This window comes from Lathyrus oleraceus, chromosome 4, assembly GCF_024323335.1.
Source record: "Lathyrus oleraceus cultivar Zhongwan6 chromosome 4, CAAS_Psat_ZW6_1.0, whole genome shotgun sequence".
NCBI classification, from domain to species: Eukaryota; Viridiplantae; Streptophyta; class Magnoliopsida; order Fabales; family Fabaceae; genus Lathyrus; species Lathyrus oleraceus.
In genome coordinates, this window is record NC_066582.1 from 249,289,989 (window position 1) to 249,299,360 (window position 9,372).

The window sequence follows — 9,372 nt, forward strand, 5'->3', positions numbered from 1 at the left end:
TGAATTTTGCAAAGGTTCATATGTCCCAGAAAAAAGACCGCCGTTAGGTCTTCCACTTTATTTGTGGGATACCCTTATGAAGATCCACCCTAAATTGCTTAATTAATTTTAATGTGTTAATTTTAATAATTAATTTTAATAATTAATTTTAATGTATTAATTTTAATGTATTATTTTTAATGTATTGATTTTAATGTGGAGATTCATCCTAATTACCTAATTAACTTTAAAATATGACCTTTAAATATGTGATCTTGGACCTCTCTTTTGCCTTACGATATTACGGTATTACGGTCATGTCCCGCGAATGTGGGGATACACTTAGCAATGGCCCTTCGATTCAATCATCATAAAATAAATCATAGTCCCTCGGGTGTTGCCTTCGAATATATGATTTTGTCCCTCGATGACCCTTCGGTGTAGCCTACGGTTAAATGATGATCGTCCCTCCGAATGCTAAGGTATCCCTACAACTGTTGCCTTCAATGACCTATCGATGACCCTACGATGACCCTTTTACATCCAAAGGGTAAAATTACTTACTTCTCAATAGTAAGGACAGTTTTACCCTCATAAGGATAGGAAACGTTCATAACGACCTTAGGAAGGTATAACTCTCAATTACTGGATCATAACCTAAAATATTTTCAACACCTCACACCTTTCAAAACCTCTTTTGGAAAATCACCACTTGGTATACATTCGTACTAGAATCATTGTCAAGTTGTATTTTTCTAAAACAACTTTCAAAACTAAACGAGATAGCCACTTTGTATACATTCATACGAGAATCATTACAAAGTTAAATTCTCTTTTTCAAAACATTTTCTAAACAATTCACGAACACTTTTCAGACAAAAATATAAGTGATCCAGCAATTAAGAGCCCATGGATAACCATGGATACAAAGGGTGCTAACACCTTCCCTTTGTATAATGTACCTCCCGAACCCAAAATCTATTGAGGTCTTTCCTGTTCTTTTCCACCTTTCCTTATTGGATAAAAGAAAAGTCGGTGGCGACTCTTGCTATCCGCGACATTGCGATAAAAAGCAAAACACCCCCAAGTCAGTTCACCGTATGACAGAACTGGCGACTCTGCTGGGGAAGACTTTAAAAAGAGAGGTTACCTTAAAAACAAGATCACTTATTCCAAATTGTCTGATTTACTTTTAAGGGATTGCTTGGGTATTTTTGAGTGAAAGATCCTACACCCGGATCTAGTGTATCTTAGGTAAGTAGCAATAGATCATCGCGACTATCCGGCGTATACTGGAATGGTTAAAATTATGGCTACGGTTAATGTGACACTTTGGATGTCCTGATGTTCCTCATGTTTACTTGAGGAAAAATTTGGCTTCCGCGTGGTGTCACTAAAGCATTAACCAGACCTTTAGAACCCTAATTGACTCATCCTGGCCATTAGAAAGTAGTGAGATAACTGACTTCGGTTCCGACTGGGGTTGGTTGAGACTCGATACTACACTCTTTGAGATTGGACTTTAGGGAAGCTTTGGTCAACCACTTGGTGTTGCACTGAAGTGGACTTAAAGAAAGGTCAATGATTGGAGATCCTTCTAGAACCCGGTTACTATTCTAGGACAGGTTGAACCAACCAAACTTCAGTGGGGAGGGTACTTACCTATGGAACTCATGCAAGCCTTAAAACCTAGGAATGATGGTTGTATGACTTGCTTGTGCTTGTTGTTTACTTAACATTATAACATCATAACATCATAACATCATAACATCATGCATTGTACTAACCACCTCGAGGACTTAGGGATTTAACTTTGCTCTGTTTTGTAAAAAAAAAAAAAAAAAAAAAAAAAAAAAAAAAAAAGAGTTTCCTTTTTTTTGTTAGTTTACGTAAAGTTAAATTCCAAAAGTCCTTGAAAACATTTCATACATTGCATAGCATAACATAACATCGCATAACAGGTACTCTAAAGGGATCAATGTTCTCACGGTTTTCCTCCAAACAGAAAAATGGACCTCGAACAAATTGTCAAAGATCTCCATGCTCAGAATGCTCAACTCCAGAAGATGATCTTGAACTTATCCAAGGGGCAGGAGGAACTGAAGGCTCTTTTGCTCGAGAAAAAGAAAGACCAGAAACCTGTGAGGCACATTAACCCGGGAAGGAGGCAGTTTACGAAGATCAATATGACTTTAGCACAAGCACTGCAGGGTATGCTAAAAGCAAATTTAATTACCCTCAGAGATCCTCCTGCAAAACCCAACACTACTTCTCCTCGTTATAATCCCAATGCCAGGTGTGCATATCACTCCGATAGCCCCGGGCATGATACAAACAATTGTTGGTCGTTGAAGAACAAAATTCAGGATATGATCGACGCTGGAGAATTTGAATCTGATCCGCCTGAGACTCCTAATGTCATCACTGCTCCTCTGCCTAATCAGGGCGAGACTGTCAATGCTGTGGAAGACACTGATAACGATTATGACTTGGATAGCCGGATTTTCCCAACAATTGGTGACAGACTCGACAATTGGAAGGCTGAAGACACTATCCTGATTTCCTTTAGTCAGGAATAATTGTTATTGCTATTTTAGTGCTTCAAAAGCATTGTGTCTATACCCGGGACATAATAGCTAATTTTAAGGGTTTGTCATTTTCATAAGCATATTCATATTCGATAAATCAATGGACTTTTTGCATTCAAATATTGCGCTCTTTATCTTTCCTGTCATTTTTCAAACAAGCTATGTTTTCTTGCACACACTCACGTAACAATTTGCCGATCCATATCCACTCTGGATCCTGTTGGTAATGACTCTGCTACTGTTCATTATGACTTTGAAAATCCGATCTACCAAGCCGAGGATGGAAGTGAGGAAGATTGTGAAGTCCCTAGAGAACTTGCCAGACTGGTACTACAAGAAGAAAAGACCATACAGCCGCATGAGGAATCAATTGAAATTGTAAATCTGGGTACTGAAATAGACAAGAAAGAAGTCAGAGGTTTCTTGGGACACTTGAATTACATTGCCCAATTCATTCCACATTTGACCGCTACTTGCAAATCCATCTTCAAATTACTGAGACAAAATCAAGAAGCATCTCCAAGAACGTCTAATTCTGATACCACCAGTTGAAGGAAGACCTCTAACTATGTATTTGACCGTGTTAGAAAATTCAATAGGGTGTGCTGGGGCAACATGACGAGTCTGGTCGAAAAGAGCATGTCATACACTGCCTTAGCAAAAGGTACCGACTGTGAAACAAGATACTCACAGCTCGAGAAAGCTTGCTGCGCTTTGGCTTGGGCTGCTCGCCGACTAAGACAGTCTATGTTGAATCATACCACTTTATTGACTTCTAAGATGGATTCTATCAAATATCTATTTGAGAAACCTGCTGTCTCCTGAAAGAGTTATCACTGACAATGGTACTAATCTGAACAACAAGATGATTACTGAACTCTGCACGCAGTTCAAAATAAAACACCATAACTCTTCTCCGTACCGGCCAAAGACGAACGACGCCGTGGAGGCTGCTAACAATATCAAGAATATAACAGTAACATACAAAGACTGGCATGAGATGTTACCTTTTGCTCTTCATGGTTACCGCACTTCGACAGGGGCAACCCCTTTCTCTTTAGTCTATGGAATGGAAGCCGTTTTACCAGTGGAAGTTCAGATTCCCTCTCTAAGAATTGTGAAAGATGCAGGCTTAGATGAGGATGAGTGGATTCAAACTCGACTCGATCAGATAAATCTGATTGATGAAAAGAGACTTGCGGCTGTTTGTCATGGGCAGATATGTCAGAAGCGCATGACCCAGGCATTTAACAAAAAGGTCAAGAGACGAGTGTACCAAATTGGCGACTTAGTTATCAAGCGTATCATTCTACCACAAGGTGATCCCAGGGGCAAATGGACTCCCACATACGAAGGGCCATTTGTAGGTATTCTCTGGTGGAGCCATGATACTTGCTACAATGGATGGCGAAGAGTTCCCGCATCCTGTGAACGCTGACATAGTTAAAAAAATACTACGCGTAAAAGAGACCCGCTAGGTCGATGTACCTAGGCAAAAGTAAGGGCATCCCGGCGAACCAAAAGGGTTCGGGCAAAAATTAGGGATAAACATATAAAGACGTACACCCGGCAAGTCGAAAACCTGAAAAGGCGGCTTGAGCAAAAAAGGGTATCCCGGTGGACTGAAAACCTGAAAAGGCGGTCCAGGCAAAAATTAGGGATTAAAGCGTATGACTATGCCTCATTCTCTGTCTGCTTCAACCAAGTTCAAGGGACTGAACAAGCCAATCACTTCTATCCGACAGCAGGAGATGAGATGCTTGAAGACATAATGACAGTAGTGGAGTTAAAATCAACAGGATTTTTCCTCATAGCTTCTCTTTGTTTGCCTGACAATTTCCTCTTACTAGGATTTCTGTCTCCTTGTACTCAAATTGCCTATTTATAGGCCCTCTTGCAAAATCAATACAATTTTATTTCCAAAAAGATGCTTTTGTTTTACTTTCTCTGTTTTGTTTGCGTAAACGTCCGTTGATTTAACTTGAATTGATATATGCATTCGAATATGATCAATGTTTATCAAAATACATGCATAAAATAACAATGACAATTACTGAAGGACTTCAGGATCGAGGAGAAGGTCTAACCAGGCTTTCCAATGAATCTGTTGCCGATTCTATTCCCCGGCTAAGCCAGTTATTCCCCAGAAGAAATGGGCATCACTAGACTGGTCATCTCTTCTACCCCCAGCCAGGCTCTGTTGAATATCTCTGCCATCAGATAAAGGTCAAATACCCCTAGCTAAGGAAGGGTCATCAATACAAATATCTCCGACCAGAAGACTGAGATTTATTCCCCCAGTAGAGTCCCCTGGAAGAACGTTTCAGACACATAGTGCATTCATTACATCATTTCACATCACATACCTACATACAATTTTCGTTCCGCATCATATACATTACATCATTTCACATCACATACCTACATACAATTTTCGTTCCGCATCATATACATTACATCATTTCATAACATATACATGTATACAATGCTCTCATTTATTCCAAACGCATAATTCGCTCATTACATCATTTCACAGCATACGCATGCATACAACATTTGCATCTCATGCATCATGACATGGCATGAAGCTAACTTTATTTTTCAGGTCAAGTATCCTCTTGATACAATCAAAACAAAGGCCCATTCAGACAGACATCTTTATCAATTACATTCAAGATTCAACTATATCCCTCAGATACTGCCTAGCATATGGTATATTCCGAGGTGTAGTCTAGCGTACGACTACTTTCTTCTTCAGATACATCTTTCAGATATACTCCATGTCAACATTCATTCTGACATCCTCCTAACGATGGCATCTATAAGCCCATCCCAGACATTTATCGCAAATACAGCATACACAAATACTATCAGATATAGCCTAGCGTACGGTTCATCCTGATTCATCTCAACATATGACTCCTTCAACTCAAATACGATCTAGCGTACGATCCATTCTGACCTTCAACAACTCAGATACGATCTAGCGTACGATCCATTCTGACCTTCAACAACTCAGATACGATCTAGCGTACGATCCATTCTGACCTTCAACCACTCAAAGACAGTCTAATGTACGACCAAGTTAGACCTTCAAGTCAGATTCTGCAAATACAGTCTAATGTACGACCAAGTTAGACCTTCCAGTCATCAAATACAGTCTAATGTACGACCAAGTTAGACCTTCCAGTCATCAAATACAGTCTAATGTACGACCAAGTTAGACCAGATTCTGCTCAGTGACAGTCTAATGTACGACCAAGTTAGACCGTCAAGTCCTCGGATTCTGCCCAGATACAGTCTAATGTACGATCAAGTTAGACCAGATTCTGCTCAGTGACAGTCTAATGTACGACCAAGTTAGACCGTCAAGTCCTCGGATTCTGCCCAGATACAGTCTAATGTACGATCAAGTTAGACCAGATTCTGCTCAGTGACAGTCTAATGTACGACCAAGTTAGACCGTCAAGTCCTCGGATTCTGCCCAGATACAGTCTAATGTACGATCAAGTTAGACCAGATTCTGCTCAGTGACAGTCTAATGTACGACCAAGTTAGACCGTCAAGTCCTCGGATTCTGCCCAGATACAGTCTAATGTACGACCAAGTTAGACCAGATTCTGCTCAGTGACAGTCTAATGTACGACCGAGTTAGACCAGATGCTGCTCAAATACAGTCTAATGTACGACCAAGTTAGACCAGATGTTGCTCAAATACAATCTAATGTACGACCAAGTTAGACCAGATGCTGCTCAAATACAGTCTGATGTACGACCAAGTTAGACCTTCATCTCCTCAGATGCTACCTACTGACAGGTACATTTCTGAATTATAGTCTAGTGTACGACTACCCCTTTTATAAGCAGATTCAGCCTAATGGACGGCTCATTCTGCTCAGATACGGTTTAATGTACGACCCAGTTAGACCTTCATCTGCTCAGATGCTACCTAGTGACAGGTACATTTCTGAATTGTAGTCTAGCGTACGACTACCCCCTTTTATCATCAAATTCAGCCTAATGGACGGCTCATTCGACTCAGATACGGTTTAATGTACGACCCAGTTAGACCTTCATCTGCTCAGATGCTACCTAGCGTACGGTACATTCTGAAGTGTAGTCTGGCGTATGACTACCCCCCTTCATCACCAGGTACAGCCTAACGGACGGCTCAGTCTACAACTCGGATACGATCTAGCACACGATCCATTCTGATCCTTCACCCCCAGTAACGATACAGCCTAACGGACGGCTCGTTCCGTAACTCAGATACGATCTAGCGTACGATCCATTCTGACCCTTTATCCCCAGCAGCGTATGACCCATTCTAACTCCCCAGGGAAGTCGACAACCTAATGAATGACCCACTATACGGTCTAGCGTATGACCCCGTGACACCCATGACTTCAGATATCTTCTAACGTACGACGTACTCTGAAGCTCTCATCATGAAACTTCCTAGATGGCATCTTTAAGCCCATCTCCATCAAGACTAACTCCTGATTGACAAGCGCAAATTTTTGGGCATTTTAGTGTTCAATAATCTTCCACCTCCAAACCGCGAATGGCATACACACCATTCTAACTCTCTCGGTTCAAGAATATTGAACAGGGGCAGCTGTCATACCCCAAAATTTGCCCATTAATATTTCAAGACATTTTTCAAGGCATTCCGAATCATTTTTATGACACTGATCTCAAAGGAACGAAGGCCCAGCTCACGAATGGCCCAATCCAGAAAATGGCCCAAACTGGCCTGTTCGCTACACGCTCGCCTAGCGAACGTTATGTTCGCTACACGCTCGCCTAGCGAACGTTCGCTACACGTTCGCTACCAGCTCGCCTAGCGAAGCTGACAGACAACAAAAAATTTCGGGCTTCATTCTGAGCCCATTAGGTCATGAAAAAGAGCATTATAAATACCAACACTTCAGTAATGAAAAGGAAAACGAAAAAAGGGGACGAAAGGAGAACCCTAGCAAGCAAACCCTAGCGCTCATAGACGGAAAATCCTGAAGGAAAAGCCGGCGGCCGCAAAGCTACCTCCGTCCAACTCAATCCGGCTCGCCAACTCAAGGTTGCAATTCGATTGCAAACAGGTTTGCATTACTATTATCGCTTCATTTTCTTAATTTGCATGCGATATCGCTTTATGTTCTTAACTTGCATGTGATATCATAATTGAATTCATAAACATATTTGAGGTTTTGCATGTGAATTTAAGTATGCCAGCCTATCCTGAATGTTTGACCATATTATTTCTGTAATTGAATACCATAAGACTTGCCGCATGCTGAGATTGTACTGTTCTGAAACTCAAAACCCGCAGCCGCTCGCTAGCACATCGCTAAGCGAGCATGTAGCGAGCATTCGCTAGGACCTCGCTAGGCGAGGCAGCGGCGAACGGGACAGCCGTTGATATTTGTTATGTCCTATGCGTAACCTGATCTATTCTATATTAATTATGCACTGTTTTGCCTGACATTCATGCTGCTGTGTCTTCTCTTGCGGTGTAATCCTCGATTGCACCCTGATTTGGTATGCTAACCCGTTTGTTGAATTTTGCAAAGGTTCATATGTCCCAGAAAAAAGACCGCCGTTAGGTCTTCCACTTTATTTGTGGGATACCCTTATGAAGATCCACCCTAAATTGCTTAATTAATTTTAATGTGTTAATTTTAATAATTAATTTTAATAATTAATTTTAATGTATTAATTTTAATGTATTATTTTTAATGTATTGATTTTAATGTGGAGATTCATCCTAATTACCTAATTAACTTTAAAATATGACCTTTAAATATGTGATCTTGGACCTCTCTTTTGCCTTACGATATTACGGTATTACGGTCATGTCCCGCGAATGTGGGGATACACTTAGCAATGGCCCTTCGATTCAATCATCATAAAATAAATCATAGTCCCTCGGGTGTTGCCTTCGAATATATGATTTTGTCCCTCGATGACCCTTCGGTGTAGCCTACGGTTAAATGATGATCGTCCCTCCGAATGCTAAGGTATCCCTACAACTGTTGCCTTCAATGACCTATCGATGACCCTACGATGACCCTTTTACATCCAAAGGGTAAAATTACTTACTTCTCAATAGTAAGGACAGTTTTACCCTCATAAGGATAGGAAACGTTCATAACGACCTTAGGAAGGTATAACTCTCAATTACTGGATCATAACCTAAAATATTTTCAACACCTCACACCTTTCAAAACCTCTTTTGGAAAATCACCACTTGGTATACATTCGTACTAGAATCATTGTCAAGTTGTATTTTTCTAAAACAACTTTCAAAACTAAACGAGATAGCCACTTTGTATACATTCATACGAGAATCATTACAAAGTTAAATTCTCTTTTTCAAAACATTTTCTAAACAATTCACGAACACTTTTCAGACAAAAATATAAGTGATCCAGCAATTAAGAGCCCATGGATAACCATGGATACAAAGGGTGCTAACACCTTCCCTTTGTATAATGTACCTCCCGAACCCAAAATCTATTGAGGTCTTTCCTGTTCTTTTCCACCTTTCCTTATTGGATAAAAGAAAAGTCGGTGGCGACTCTTGCTATCCGCGACATTGCGATAAAAAGCAAAACACCCCCAAGTCAGTTCACCGTATGACATGGTTGCTCCTCAAGAAGTACCCAATGAAGGTGCATCCGAGCTTGGATGGCAATGATAAGAATAAACAAGTGAATGAAGCTAAGGTACATGGTTACCTCCGGCTAGAATTTTAGAATGCATTAGGAACTTTACTCTTTTTGGTAAATTGAATATTGTCTTTTTG